This window comes from Numida meleagris, chromosome 8 (genome assembly GCF_002078875.1).
Source record: "Numida meleagris isolate 19003 breed g44 Domestic line chromosome 8, NumMel1.0, whole genome shotgun sequence".
In the NCBI taxonomy this organism is placed as follows: Eukaryota; Metazoa; Chordata; class Aves; order Galliformes; family Numididae; genus Numida; species Numida meleagris.
Window position 1 is genome coordinate 2,961,213 of NC_034416.1, and position 14,291 is coordinate 2,975,503.

Here is a 14,291-nt window from a genome sequence, read left to right on the forward strand (position 1 = left end):
GGCTGGTGAGCAGCCGGAGCCCGACTTGTGCGAAACTTCGGGTTTGTGAGAGCTAGAAAGCGGCCCCCGGCTGCGGGGAGCGGAGCGGCCGCTGTGGGATCCCGCAGGGCGGCACTGAAACGGGGACTGCGCTTCACTTTCGTCTTTTGTGCAGAGGAACGTGGCCAAAGGCAGAAAGGGCGAGGAAAGCGGCGCCGGCTCCACGCCGAAGCGAAGGGGGTGGGATAAAGCGAAGTCGTGGGGCGAGCGTGTGGGTTTATTTTTGTGCGTTTCTAATTGGGGCCGGGAGAGGAAACGTCCCCGCGCTCCCCCGAACAATGGCTTCTTGTTGGGAGGCTGCGAAGGGAAGAGGAGCCGTGGGGGCTTTCTCGGAGGGTGAGGCTTTGGGCTTTCCATGGCACGGGGAAGGCTGGAGGGCACCGGCTGGAGGAGGCAGCATCAAACCCTGATGCTCGCAGAGGTAACGCGTTCTCTGGAGCAGCGGAGTGACTGTTAAGTTTTTATGTGAGTGAAAATAGTGGAGAGACGCGGAGGGGAATCTAGCCTCCAGTTAGTGCTGGTGCTTCCCTGGGAGAGGCTGCACGCGTCTGCTCTGCAGGAGCATCCGTACCTCCGAGCAGAGCATCACTGGGGCTCTTACTGCTCTTTTCAGGAGAGCTGTTACATAGCTCGGAGCAAATGCCATTGAATCAGCCTCGAGGTTGTTATTGCTGTTACACAATCCCAGAGGAATGTGTGTGCAAACTGGAGCTGGGCTTCCTGTTTTTGGTCAGTCTGTGGAAGAGGCTGTAAAAGATAATAGATATCTCAGATAAATTGCTTCAGCACGAGGATTTGGAGCCATTGTTCAACGGGTAACACTTGGTGACTCCTCAAGTGAGCCCAGTAACTTGAGAAGAAAACCTCCTTCGTGCTGGGAGACTTGCGGAGTCACTTTAAAGACAACAGCTGGAACCTGGATATAAAGAGGGAATAGTTGCGGAGATCAACATATGTTAGTGCTGTGCATAATGATGTATAGAAATTCAATCTGCTTTGAAAAGGAGTCTTGTTCAAAGAGGAGCTGCCTGTAGTCTGGCAGCGGCGTGGCAGGGGGATTAGCTGACACAAGGCCGGTCCCCTGGGTGCAATATTCGGCACAGTTCAGCCCCAGGGGCACCGTGGGGTGTGCACGGAGAGCTTAAATTCTGCATCGCTGGTTTGCATTGGAATGCTTTTAGAAAAAAGACGTGCTTGAGGATAATTTGCTAAGAGAAATCTTTTTTTTTGTTGGTTTTTTTTTTTTGTTTTTTTGCAGCGCTGCTCTTATCGCAGCCCGGTAACCTTGCCAGAAGTTGAACAATTTGAGGATGTTGCCTGGTTGTAACTGAGCTCCTTCGAAAGAATTCTCTGCTTGTGAAAGACGAATTACTCATTCTTTGTCTGGTGAAGAGATCATAACGTGATTATAAAATTCGGTTATTCAGTACTAGGTATAAAGAGCCGTGCTTAGCCGGGGTCTTTGTTCTCTTATCAAAGCTAATCAGGCAAAGTCACCCCTCCTATAAAGTAGGCAAATATCCACCCAGATTAAAGAATGCCCAGATCTCCAGAAATCCATTTGCTGGTTTTGTCTGGATTAGCTTCGCAGTGGGGAGAGCTCTGGGGACTGAAGACTTCATTAGGTGTTTGTCTGATGGACGCTCAGGTTTGGGACCTCCATCCCCTGGGGCTCCCTTACTGCCTCCTCTGCTCTGGGTTTCAATTGTTGTGAGATTAAGATGGTGAGTGAAGGAACTGCAGCCTCGTTAAGTGGGTTTGATGCCACGTCCACTCCAGCAGGATCTTTTCCCAACTTTTTCCCATGTTTTCTTGGCTCTCGTGCAGCAGCTTAACTTGCTTTGGAGAAACGAGAAGCAAAGGAGAATGCTGCTTCTAATGAGTGGCCCAAAAGAATGTTAGGGACGGTAATTTTGCTCAGCTGCCAGTGATCTAAGCGTACAGAGATACAGCTGTACTTTTATGGTAAAACTTGTCTAGTAAAACTGCAAATGCTCCACTTCTTGGAGCTGGTATCAATGCGTTCGTTGCGTTCTTTGCTAACGTGGTTGGCTTTATACGTTGAGGGAAGAGAAATGCTGTTCTTTGTCCGAGGTTGGCAGTGGGCTGCGGGAGGGAGTGCCTGTGATGTTTCGATACCTGTAGGGGTATTTTAATCCGCTTCCTTATTGAAGTTGGTGGTAGCGATCAGCGGCGAGCACCGTCTGTCACTTAACGCAGCCCCGTTCGGCCCTGAGGTTTGTTCTGGTGGTTGTATGTCGGATGGCAGGAGCTGACCCGCTGAAGCTGCCTGAGTACACCCTACCTGTGTCCTTGGGAACCTGTTTTCCACCCCACTGGTAGGTGGGGTAACGCGAGGAGGCCGTGCGCTCAGCAAAACCAAACGCGTGCTCCGCGTCGTTCTGTGTTTCACAGCACATTTTTCAGATTTTTTTTTTTTTTTTTCAAGTTACAACATTTTGCATCTCTCTCCTTCAAAATGCTGAATGACGTGGACCAGAGCCCTGCAGGGAGATCTGGCCCTCAGTCGACGTAGGCCTGCTGGCTTGGCTTTCTTCCTTGGAGGCGGGCATGATTTCCCATGCTATGTTGTTGCTCTGCAGTTTGCAGACAGGAAGACCATTGCAATTTGTTTCATGGGAAGGCAGATGTTCCTCGTTGTACTCAGTGCCGGCTGCCTGAGCCTGTGGCTGACAGGCTATCAACCCTCTTGGTGCAATCACAAGTATTAATTTGTAACTTATTGGTTGCAAGGCAGGAGTTCCTTGCCATCCTGGGAGCAGTGGCAATACGAGGTGTTAGTATTTATGAGCTGACTACTAACCTTTGTGTGCTGGGTACTATTGCTTATGAAATGTGCTGTATGATGTAAGCCGAACATAAATCTAGTGGTAGTAGTTTCTGGATTCACGTCGAAGATAAAGCCGGGTGCTAATTTTGGAATAAGTTCATTAAACAACCTTAATTCATACGCAGAACAAAACATTCCCTTCGTTTCAAGCAGATTAAAAAGAGATGGTCTTACTTTTGCAATGAGGGTGATGCAAGGATGTATTAAATCATGCTTTTTTTATTGGGTTACTGTCATGAATGACACAATATCACCTTGCTCTCACCAATACACCCCCCCCCCAAAACCCTTAGATAGGCATCTGTTGTTGACATCTTTGCACATACGTTCCTGTTGATCCTTGGAGGATTGGAGCATGGCACAAGCAGCTGTGGCTGAGCTTCGCATGCAGTGCTGGTGGCTGGGTGTGCGTGGGGACTGCTGTCCCCTCCGACAGTCCCTGAGATTTGCTCGGGCTCTAACACAACGCCAGCTTTCCCTGCTTGCATCGTTAAGGCCCTTTCCAGCCCAGAGGCACCTGCTGTTCTCACAGCTGGTAGAGGAACAGGTGGGAAGGTGAGAGGTGTTGTCTTACGACTGAAGGCAGCTGAGCAGTGATCTGGCACCAGGGCGCTGGGTGGTGTGGCTGGGAGATGCTGATGGCTCAGAGCAGCTCAGCTGACAGTGGGTGGCTGTAATCCCTGCCAGCCCTGTGACTGCTGCCCATCAATGTGCCACTGTTGTGTCTTCTGCTCCATGTTTGGGTTTGTGTTCAGCTGGATGTACTGTTTCTCTCGAGCATACTGGATGGCAAGGGACTTAACGATGGTGTCCCTGCTGTTGGCTTCTCTGGAAGAATGCTGGGATGCGTTGGGATAGGCGAGGGCTGGGTTGTGCTTATGCATGCCAGCATTTAGCATAGCATTAGTCTTAGCTGCTTGCTTAGTGCCCTGCAGATACCCAGCCCTGTCCCAGCGTAGTCAGATGGTACAGCAAGGCTGGTGCCATGGCTAGGGTGGGACAATCCCACATAACCCCTCCTTTACATCAGTGCAAAGGATCCTGCTGTGCTGCTCAGCTCCTTCAGAAAACTCATTTCTTTCAGGTTTTGTTTGCTCTGCTTTAGCAGTGAGCAGTGTAAGACTTTGTGGCATGGCCGCTGCCAGCATGGGGTCAGGGAATCCTGTCCCTCAGGGATGGTTGGGCCCCATAACAAGCCCTGGGGTGGACACCTTGCAGCCCCGTGTGCCTGATGCCCATCTTTCTGACAAGGAGCAGCTTTGACAGCAGCCCCAGGATGGGACTTGGGCTGGTGCAAGGCCCAGCACTGGTCAGCAGGCACCGCTGCTGTGTGTCTGAGATATGTTCTGGCGCTGGGTGTAACGGGGTTGGTGCGCTCTGTGATCTGTCAGCCATACACACGGCAAACCCTCTTCTCTTGAGTGAGAAGCAATGGAGCAAGGAGGCAGAAATCTCTGCTTCAAAGGCTGGGAGAGCGGGACGTGCCAGTCTGTGCTCTGCCAACACCAGGCTGCTCAGTCCTGAGGTGTTGAAGCTCTTTGTGCAGTGGGGCAGGGACTGCTCCAAGCATGGTGTGCCCGGGCTGGGCAGGGCACTGGGGCATCCTGGCAGCCTACCAGCTGTTGGCTTTTTTGATCACAGATTAAAAATGTAAGAAGTGACAAGCAAGTCCTGTCTGGCCCGCTCAGAAGAATTATATCGGGTGTGCTCCTCTAACAACTAGTGGTTCAGCTCGGTGTTTTGTGGGCCCGGCCTGCTCAGCCCTCTCTTTGTCACTGGGTTTGCGAGTGACGTAGGGATGAAGAGGTGGCCCACGTGTCCTCAGCGGGGCTGCTATCAGCAAAGAGCCATTCTTTCCCTTTTTGCATGTGTTGCTGGTTGACCCCTGTTAGTTTATCTCTGTCTTTCAGCAGCTGGGAGTCACGAGGACGGTGGCTGCCTGTGGAAATGCAGCGTCCCAGGCAGGCTCGCTGCTGGGGCCGTGCCCAGGTGCAATGTACTCTTGCACCACCACGGCTGTCCCCACAGGGCGCAGTGGCCTCGGCATTACTGGCATAAATAAAATAATTACTGGTTTGACGTGCAGCTGAGGATGTGGGGAGCAGGACAACTGTCTGAGATGGGAAGCTCTGGTCAGGGCTGCGGCTGCTTGCTCATGTCAATCCATATGGGCCGTGTGTAATATAAGCTGTCTCCCTGTCTCATTTCCTCCTTTGAAACGCTTACAGCTGTTTTTCCTGCCTCTTCAGTAGGTTTTTGTTCCTGTCAAAAGACTGACAGCTCACAGATGCTCCTGGGAGTCCCTGCTGCATAGCTGTGAAGAGAGGCTGTTGCTGTGATCTTCAGAAGATAAGGTGTAGTGTCTCTGCTGGAAGCCTAATTTCGGATGTTTTGGAGTAAGCCGCTTTGTTTGTTTGTTTCTTTTAAAGCTGAAAGCAGCTTGCTGTGATGGGAAGTGGGAGAGCGGGTAGCAGGTGCTGTCCTTTGTGGGTAGAACAAGTCGGGAAGAAGGGATGCTGACCATGAACATGTTCCTGGTGTTAAGAGGTATCTAGGGTCCAGTCACACTGATTCACTATTGAAATCTCAGGTTGAACTTCACAGCTTTGCTTAGATGTTTACTTTTTTCCTGGGAGGCCCATGGCTGAGATGCCAGCGGTGCTTAGGGTACCTCAGTGCTCGTCCTCAGCTTTGCTCTGGTTCTCATTAGTCTGGCAGCTCACAGATGGTCATTATTTCACTGAATATTCCCTTTTCTAGTGGAGCTGGATTATGAGTGCAATTAAAGAGGATAGCTAAACAGGGAAAATAATGGAAATGCACTTAGCCCAGTGTACTTTCTTTTCTCTTCTGCCCTTTTTTGCATTCTGCCAAGAGAAGTAATTGCAGACTTCTGTAATGATGTTAATAATCCAGCCCTGGTTGGGCGGAGAGGGAGCTCTGGAGATAACTGTTGCCAGTGTTTTGCAGTTTGTGGATGGATGTTAAAGGAGCATCTGAAAGCAGTAAGAGAAGCTGTATGTACCCTGTTTTAGACAAATTGTGCTGTAAGGAAGGCGGAGATAACTTGACACAGCCACTTTTTCTACCATGTTGGGTTGAATGCCTTTGTCCCAAGGAGCTGTTGGGATGCTGCCTGTAATAAGTAAAACCTAGAGGCCCATTCATGTAGGAAGTCTGTATGATCTGACTCTCTTGTAGGTGCTGAGAGCATATGAACCATCTCTGCCTGTGAGGGGTTACCTGTTGGCCATAACCATAATATGCAAAACTTCTCTTATTTTCCAATCATCAGGTCACTTTGGTGACTCTGCTTTGTCCTTTTCTTGCAATCCCAGCATCAGAAAAGAGGAAGGTGTCCCAGCAGCTGTTGCACTGGTGTCAGAGAGGAAAGCTCCTTGCTTAGGATCCCAGTTGTATGTCTGTGGCTGGTGGCTGCTTCCCTACATCATCCTCCTGAGGGTCTCACTGTTGTGCAGGGAGCCATGGTTTGACTCTTCCTCCTGTACAAAATATTTTGGGGCTGTACTTTTCTGTTCTCAGCCCATGCTCTAAACGGCACCTTGTAAGCTGTGTTTGGAAATAGAAAATAAAGCAATTCTGATTTATGGTCTTTAGAGCCTTGTTCTTTAGACCAAAATACACAGGACAAATCTGGCCCTTCCCTCTATTCACTTTTCATAGCCGCCTTTGTTTTTTAATTTATATATCTTTTTATTCTAAATTTCTCCTATCCCCGAAATAGAACAGACATCAGCCTGCAAGGAAAGGTTGCCAGGCATTGGTCTTGTGGATTGTTGTGGCTTTTTGGCCTGGTTGGACACTGAACCCCACCCTACATGGGCTTGGATTAAAAATAGTTTTCAGCCTGCTGAAAAGAAAGGCTGCACACAACGCGTTCGTGTCTTGGCTCCTGGGATGCTGGCAGCCATGGGAAGCCCTTCAGCTGCAAAATGCCTTAGAAAATCTGCTGCTAACGCACCAGAAAGTGTAAGGGTGACCCCTGTCAGCAAGGTGCACAGCCAGGAGTCTGACCTCCACCCATGCAGTTATTGTGGAGATGGAGCACGATTTTTAGCTATGCTTCTTGCAGGGACTGAAAAAGTTGAGAAGTGTAGGCTGGTGACCACGGGCTCTGCTGCCCAGTGGCCTGGAGGAAACCCCTGGTTCATCCTCCTTAATGGAGAGGGTTAGTTGGATGGGGTGACTCTCAGGAGGACCCTGAGGCTCTGAGAGGAGAGTTTGGGCCTGGAAAGGGATCCCAGCTGGGGAGGTGCTTTCACAGTGGGAAGGTGCTGTGCTACCTAGTTCTGTGAGCTTGGCAGGGAGTCAGATGAGAAACTGTATCTGTGCTGTGCATTCATTGGGATGTAGCAGCCCTGGCCCCAAAGCACAGCCTTGTATCTTCCTGCATTCTTGGTGAGCAGTGTTTTGATGCCCAGCAAGAACTGCAGCAATGTTTTAGGGGGTGCTCTTGGCATTGGGCTGCCAACTCAGGTAAGTCCCAGCCCGGGAAGTAAGGCTTGGAGACTGCTCCTGTCTTGCAGGTTCCCACGCAGTCCTGTCTGTCTGGACCTGAGCTGCACACTCTTCCATCCTCTTATAAAATTAAACAAAAAAAATAGGGCAGAAGATTGATCAGTGTCTGGGATGGTGATCTCATTCTGCCCCATGCCCATTAGAAAAGTCAAGTTCTAAAGCCAAGTCTGCTCAGGCAAGTTGGAGTGGTTGGCTCTGGGATTGCTTTCCTTGCTTTGGGCGTCAGTTCTCTGCCTAGTTAAACCTCAGCTGTTGACTTCTTGCCTTGTTTTTTGTTGCTTTCCATTGTCCTTGGCCACGCTTACGAGGCAGCAAGTTGCTTCAGCAGTGCCAGTGAGTCGCTGTCCCCTGCCTGCTCTGCAGGGACGGTGGCACGCGGCGCCTGTGGGACTCAGGGCTGGGTGCCCCAACCGTGGCAGCCTCCATCCTTTATGGATGTTCTTTGTGAACAAAACAAACAGGGGAGCATGAGGGAAGAACTGAGACAGGAGGAGAGCAGGGAGCCCCTGCCTGGTGCCTGTTTCACAGCTATTTCTGACTAGCGTGCTTCACAGGCCTGGAATGGTTTACATGACCTTGATGATCAAACGTCTCTCTGAAGTGCCTTTTTCTCTTCAATTTCTGCGGGGCTCCGCCTTGGCCTGTTCTGTTTCTGGTTCTTCTAATCTAGGCTAGACTGCAAAAAAAAAAAAAAAAAAAAAGAAACTGCAAGATGAGGAAATATTGTCTCGTTTATAAAACCTTTGTAAACAGTTGTGAAGCTGACTGTGGAAGGGCACCAGGAGGGCTTTTTTTCCTCCAGAAGTCTAGAGACCGAGCCTTCAGCTTCTGCCTAATTCAGCTGCGTGTTTTTACTTTAGCTGAGAGTCAAGAGTCTATTAGTTCACCTCTCAATTTCTTAAAGTGGAAAAACTGACTCCTGCAGTTATTTCTTCACTTCAGACATTTTTGTGCTAAAGGAAACTGATTTCTTTTTTTTTTTTTTTCTTGAAAAGAACGCTAGCGAGGCTGCTTTTAAACATTATATACATGCAGGAACTTTTATGAGGCAGCGTGATTTGTTGCCCGCTGCAGAAGCAAGCGAAGAGCAGGAAAACCTGCAAAACACCAATTTAGCGGAGAAAAAGAAAAAAGCATAAAGGAGTAATTCTAATGACCTGGGGTGCCTCAGACAGGCAGCGTGACTGTTCTGCACCTATTTTTCCAGCACCGGGTTTGGGGGGATGCCGTGCTTTGCAGGAGGTGTTGGTGGGAAGTGGTGCAGCAGCGGTGTGCTTGGCTCTGGGTGCTGGAGGTCACCCTCCCCCTGCCCTGGGGTGCAGCTGTGTGGCTCCTGGCAGCTTTGTTGGACACAACTGCTTCTCTTGCTTTGACTCCAGATGATGGGGAGACTGTCTTGCTAGAACATAACAACTTGCAGGGCGCTGGGGTTGTCCTCCGGATCCCTACCGGAATTACAGCATCTCATTGAGGTGGCAGGAAACGAAGCTTAAGGAAAATCCCCTTTGTTCTCCCTTCTGTAAGGATCGACATATGAAAAGTATTTTGATAGTAGAAGGAGAATAGGAAGGCACGTGATTCTGCACTCACATTTTTACATGTGGGACTGATTTTTGCCAGTGTGTTCGGGATTGATTTAGGGCTGTCCACAGCCGAATGCACAGGGTGTTTAAAATGGAAGCTGAAGACCCGGGATGACAAACTCACACCTTTCTGGGTGAGGTGGAAGGTGATTGTTTGTGAAATGACTGTGCTGTCACCTGCATGCCACTGCTGTGTTCTTCTGTGCTTGTCTTGTTGGAATCAGGAAACTGTCGCTAAAATCCTACTTGTCTGTATGCCCTTTTCCTTAAGATATCTTTGTAGCTTGGCACTGCAGGAGCTGACAAGCTGAGGTGTGATCCTGCATGGTGGAAGTCCCATGCAACGCTGGCTTGTCAGTGGCAGGAAAAGGGGCTGGGAGCGAGGTTGTTCGTGTTGATGCAGTGGTGAGACCAGTCCCAGTTGCTCCCCTTCTTTTGCTGGGGGAGGTGAAGCTGCCGGGTGAGCACCCAAGTTCTCAGTGTCTCCAGAACAGCGCTGCCCAAGTGGAAACTTAAACTCAAGCAACCCATCCCTGTGACTGGCAGTTGTATTTCAGGAAGCAGCGTTTCAGCCGGGTCACTGGCTAAACAACGTCTGAAAGGTCATAAATCCCAGGTCCTTGTTTACGCTGCCGTCGCAATCTTGCGTTCCTTCTGATAATCAGCTGGGAAGGGTCTGCGGAGCGTTGTTTGGGTTTGGAGCAGGGCTGTGGTTTTGAGATTCCAGGATGCTGAGTCTTGTCCCAGGGATTGGCTTGGATGCTCTCCTGCCTCGGAGCCTCTGTGGCAGGACCCTAACGAGCAGGATGATGCTTGAGTCTGCTGCTGTTTTCTTTGAGTTAGAACAGTGTTTGCCTTCTGCTGCAACTGCTGGGCAGCTGCAGTGGAATATACATATATATTCCACTATAAATCCTGTAGTTAAACGTTTCCTTGACCCAACATGGAACAGGGTGCTTGCCTCCAGCTGGTCACAGAAACGAAGGAAGTGAGTTGAAAAGCAATATTACAATTAAGCTTTTTCTTCCTGAGTTCTGCACAAAACATTTTGCCTCTAAAAATAGACTGCAGGGACTTTATTTTAGGAAGTATATAAGGTGTACGTAGAGTTTTCCTATTGTGACTGGTGTTGCACAGGCAGGCAGGGAGAAGGTTGGTCTTGCTTTTACGAGCTTTTTCTGTGATTGTAACACTTTGAATGCACGTCTAACTGTATTTCCATTTGCTCTCTGTCGACCTCCTTCAAGTTTCTTAGTGCACATGGAAATAATGAGCAAGTTTGGGTCTTTGTTAAGGTAAAATTCACCTCTCCCTAGAGGAGAGAGGGGAAACGGCCTTCTGAGGACTGAAAATGTTCTGAGCGAGTGTCCTGGCTGTCTGACCTCAACTTTAGTCTGTTCCTTTCTGCTCTGTTTGGCCAAGGTTGGGCCTAAGCTTTCCCTGGGGACACAGATAGGACATTCCAGAGCAATCTTGCCTCTGCCCCGCTGCTGCCCACCCCCTTTGTAATGTTCTCGTCGATCTGATTTCCAGCTGGGCTTTTGCCACTGTTTAATACAAACCAAATGCTCTAGCAAAGGCAGTGAAGCCAGACTACTTATTGAAAACTTGAAAAATGTACATTGCTTCTGCTTGGCTGAGAAGCTCTTGGGAGTTACCATCGCTCTCCTGGACGGGTGCTTACAGCTGCCCCCAGTTAGAGCCATTGCTAATGGCAAGGCCTTGTATGCCTCCCTCCCTTCCTCTGCTTTCTCCAAGGGGTGTATGACCTTGTGTTGGGTTATAGAGGATTGTTTTAGTCGATCTCTTTGTTCACTGACTCTGAAGGTCTATATAAGAAGTTCTTGGAAAGCCATTAAACACAGTGAGGTTCAGCAGTTCAGCCCTGTGCTAATGGCCTTGAAACCCTCTCTTATGCAAGCATCTTTATGACTGGCATCAGTCAATAGTTCACTTTAGGGGTTAAGACTTTGTCTGTTGAACACATAGCAGGCTAGTGCACTCTTAGTGCATTGTTGTTTCTTGCGTTATGTTCACAGATAATACTCTGGGTCAGCGTTTGGATCTCTTTGGCCTAATCTGTGTGGTACCTCATGTTATTATTGCTTGCTGCTGGAGCTTCTCTTCCTGCCTGACCTGCTATTGCTTTTGTGCCTTCTATCAAACAGTCTGTCCTGCTTAGGCTTGGCTTCATGTAGGATCTGTAAATGTATATATTTATTTTTTCTTAAACTTGGAAACACGAGGGTGTCTTTTTTCCCCTCAGCAATTCATAAATTATTGTACTCTGTAGCAGCAATGGACTTAAGAGTGCAAGAAATCAGCAGTCAAAGCAAAGACTTCACAGCACAGAGATCAGCCTGCTGCTAGTAGCTTTTTTTATGGTGCGGAAAATATGAGGAAGCTTACTAATTAAAAGCATAATGAGCTGTATGGCGAAGATAGCAGTCTAGGGACCTGAAGGCTATGGGTGACAAATTGCACTTTACGTGTGAGTCAGTGGCAATCCAATCTAGTGCTCTCATCTTTTTACACATCAGGAAAAAGTGCAGGGGATGTAGGGGCTGCTGGAGTTGGCCTCTCCAGTAGACCCATCCTACAGGAGATCTTCTGTTGGGGCCTTTGAAACAAACAGTTCTGGGAGAAGCTAACAAATCCAGCTCCAAGCTAAATGCCAGGAAAAGCTTCAAAGTCCCTTGAGATAAGGCTGTGGACTAGTCCAACACAGCTCAGTTTGTAGGCCAGCTTGCACAACTCGAAGAGTCATATGCCAAAACCTTCATGTCTTATGGCTCTTGGCTACCTTCGGCATCTGGCAGGATGCCTGGGTGAGATACCAGCAAATCCTTAAAGGTCCTGCAGGGCTGGGCCGGGCACGTGACTGCTCTGACTGCATGGTCTTTGCCTTGACTCACCAGTGGTAAAATCTTCCTGACAGAGATAGGTCACCTGCCAGTGGGTTGTGTGGGACCAAAGAGCCACCCAGTGGCTGTCTCCCACAGCCTCACCACCAGCCAGGATCATTCCATAGCAAACTGGTCTGGGCAGTGGTCAACAACTGGTCAAATGTCTACTTACTGGTCTGAGAATGCCATGATGACTGCGGTGCAGTAACCTCATCTTGCGTAGAGGTGGAAGATATGAAGCGGTTCTTGACCTCTTGTTCTGCATAATTGCCAGTCTTGCTACACTCCACAGATCTATTTTGAGAGCCACATCCTTTTTGCTGTTGTAATCTTGTTTTGAAGATAATACCAATTTACTTTCTGCTTAGTAATCTAATAGGCTGCTTCTGTAGGCAAGTCACTGGTTGCACTTGGCATTGGACCTGGCTCTTGTTTGCTGTAGGCCTTCAAAGTGAGGTAGAGTTGATGGCTTTTGTACCAGTGTTTTAGTGTTTGGTGAGTGGGTCTTCTCCTTGGAAAACTCCAGCTGAAGTAGCTGGAATGTTTGCAGAGGTGTTGCCACCACTCAGACTGCACAGTGCTCATCGTTGGCGGGAGGTGACAAGGCTTATGGCAGACTGGTAGGAAGATACAAATCTGTACTGGACTTCTATTGTGGTTCAGTTTGCAGATAAATCTGTTTCTTAGTTTCTTTTAAAACACTTTTCTTCTTCATAGCAAAAGACCTCAATAGAGCTACGTTTTGATGAACATTTGCAAATTAACCTGAAGTTTATTCCGTGAGCATACAGTCCGTGTAGGCTTTCCATATGTCGTAGTTGTAAATGTGACTAAATTAGGCACTGCCAGATAACAGAACAAAACAACTTCTCTGTTCAGAAGTCATCTATTTGGGCAGTCGCTTGTGTTCTGCAGTGGCATGATTCCAGTGTACAGCACTATTTCCTTGAACAGTGACTTAATGTGAATAGTCTTCTAGGCTGTCTGTTTTAGGCGAGCAGAGGAATGCCTATGCCGCATAAGGGCTGATGGACAGTCCTGGTGTTTCAAATGAGAGATGTAGAAGTGTGTTTTTGCCAACAAACCCGCTGCTTCTTGCCTTCTTCCCCTGCTTGGGTGCAGTGCTACCCTGTGTCCAGGTCCCCTCCTCTCTGCGTGCTTCAGTCCTCATCAGCCTTCACCTCGTGCCGTTGCGATCACCCAAATAAAAGCTTTTTCCTTGGAATCAACTTAATGCAAGATGCCTTTTGCATTGGGTGAGGTGGAGGCGCAAAACTGGCTTCAAAACATTCTCTGCTCCAGGTTCCTTTCAGTTGCCCGTGCTTTGGCTGAAAGAAGGCATTGCAGGAAGGATGGGAAGTGCCCCACACTGCTGGTGCCCTGCTTAGTCCTGAGACTTGTGCACCCCTGCAGCTTCTGGGCTGTTGGCTTCTGCCCATGAAATGCAGCAGATCCGACAAAAGCGTTCTGCAGTGACAGTGCAGGAAAGGTTCCCAGCCCATCTGTAGTTTCTCTCTCGCTTTACAAACAAAACAAAGCCCTGTACTCCCCTTTGCCCGTGATCTCAAGAGAATAACTTGTTCTTTTTTGTTTTTTTGGTTTTTTTTTCTCTGCTACATGTATCCCCTCTCCACACCCACCTCTGTCTTTAGAATTTAATAAAGTGGGTGACTCAGGACTAAATATAAAGCCTGCTTCCGGCATCATCTGCCTGTGGCTCATTTCCTGGAGCTGACATCAGTGGAGCCTCTGATTTCCTTATGAAATAGCAAGACATGAGAGATCCTTTGCACCATGTTCTGGGCATACTTTCTGACTTCTGTGGTGACTGCATGGCTCCCTGCTCTAAGCTGGGAATAACTACTCGGTTAATTGCTGCGCTGAGCTTTCCTGGAGCACAGGGTGGATTGGGCAAGTCCTTGAGTCTGTTTTACGCTACAAATTCAGGCTCTGGTTTGCGAGCACTTTAAAAATAAAGACAAACTTTCAGACTGTACCACATATGCAGGTTTTTATTAAATAAGCATGAGCCTGACTAATGTCTTGCTTTCTTCCTGATGACAGGCTTGTTGAAGGAGTAGCTCAGAAAGCTTTTAAGGGGCAAATCTAGCAAAGACATTTCTTTTTTCTTCTTTAAAGGGACTGATAAATTGAGGAGCTAAGGTCAAATGCTTGCTCCTTTGTTGTCAAAGCCTTCTACAGATGTTTACATTGATGGAATGTACTTTGCTGTTGGTCAGCCTCTGAAGGTGAAGGCAAGAAGTGCATAAAACCTCAGTGTATGTTGAAAAGCGCGGGGGAGAGTGCTTCTATCCATCTGTACATAACTTCATTAAAACGCTTGTCTTCAAAGAGAATGTGCACAGAATTGGG

The 14,291-nt window shown here is 48.5% G+C and overlaps 1 protein-coding gene across 5 annotated transcripts in view; it reads left to right on the forward strand.

Annotated features, from left to right (window-relative positions):
* PLS3 (plastin 3) overlaps positions 1–14,291 on the forward strand; it is a 45,537-nt gene that overhangs the window by 431 nt on the left and 30,815 nt on the right. Inside the window, exon 2 of one of the 5 annotated variants that reach the window (XM_021406062.1) lies at positions 5,140–5,286. The exons of 1 other annotated variant lie outside the window; for it this stretch is intronic. The gene's annotated coding sequence lies outside the window, so the exon portion shown is untranslated. The remainder of the gene's footprint in view (positions 1–5,139; positions 5,287–14,291) is intronic. 3 more of the 5 variants (XM_021406065.1, XM_021406063.1, XM_021406066.1) reach the window with 3 other exon arrangements.